Here is a 724-nt window from a genome sequence, read left to right as displayed (position 1 = left end):
TAATAAGGATTCAAACCGCAGCCAGTGGCTATGACTGGGGGTGTATCGGTGGGTCCTGGCATGGGAGGAAAGCAACCTCTGCTCAGTTCCTCCAGCCCCCTCGGTGAAGCTGGAGGCTCTGGCTGTCCTCAGAGCAGCCCGACCGCACTCCCTGGCTCAGTCGCCAATGGAAATTTCCCTGAGCTGGTGGGTAAGATACCTGGGCACGCACAGCAGTCGCAAGCCTCCGTCGCTTGCCCTGCTGCGGTCAGAGGGGTGAAGCAGAGGGAGACGCAGGACTGGGACGCAGGACACCCGGGCTCCCTGCCAGCCTATGCATCTGCCCTTGCCGCAGGAGAAAAGCTGGAGCCTCCCTGCCCACTCCGTGCCTCAGTTTACCCAGCGCTCAGAGAGGAAACACCAGATAGGGTCTTTGCTCCACACTGGATTTGGGGGGAGTTTTTCCCCAGCAAAGGAAGCAAGGCACTGAAACATCCTCTGAGCTCAGTGCCAATGCATCCCACAAAGAGAGGGGTATGCACTGTCTGCTGTTGCTCAGTTCACCCAAAATGGCACTGCCCAGGAGCCTGGCACTGGCCCTGCAGGGAAGGCACATGCCCAGGAACCCCACAACCCTCTCAGACAGCCCGCAGCCCCTCTCTGGGTACAGGCACCCCGTGCACCCACATGCCGTAGGAGTGTCCCAGTTTTACCAAGGCGGTTTTGGCGAGTGACCCCCAGCCAG

This window comes from Cariama cristata, unplaced genomic scaffold (genome assembly GCF_000690535.1).
Source record: "Cariama cristata isolate BGI_N322 unplaced genomic scaffold, ASM69053v1 scaffold22817, whole genome shotgun sequence".
In the NCBI taxonomy this organism is placed as follows: Eukaryota; Metazoa; Chordata; class Aves; order Cariamiformes; family Cariamidae; genus Cariama; species Cariama cristata.
This window is presented reverse-complemented; position numbering follows the sequence as displayed.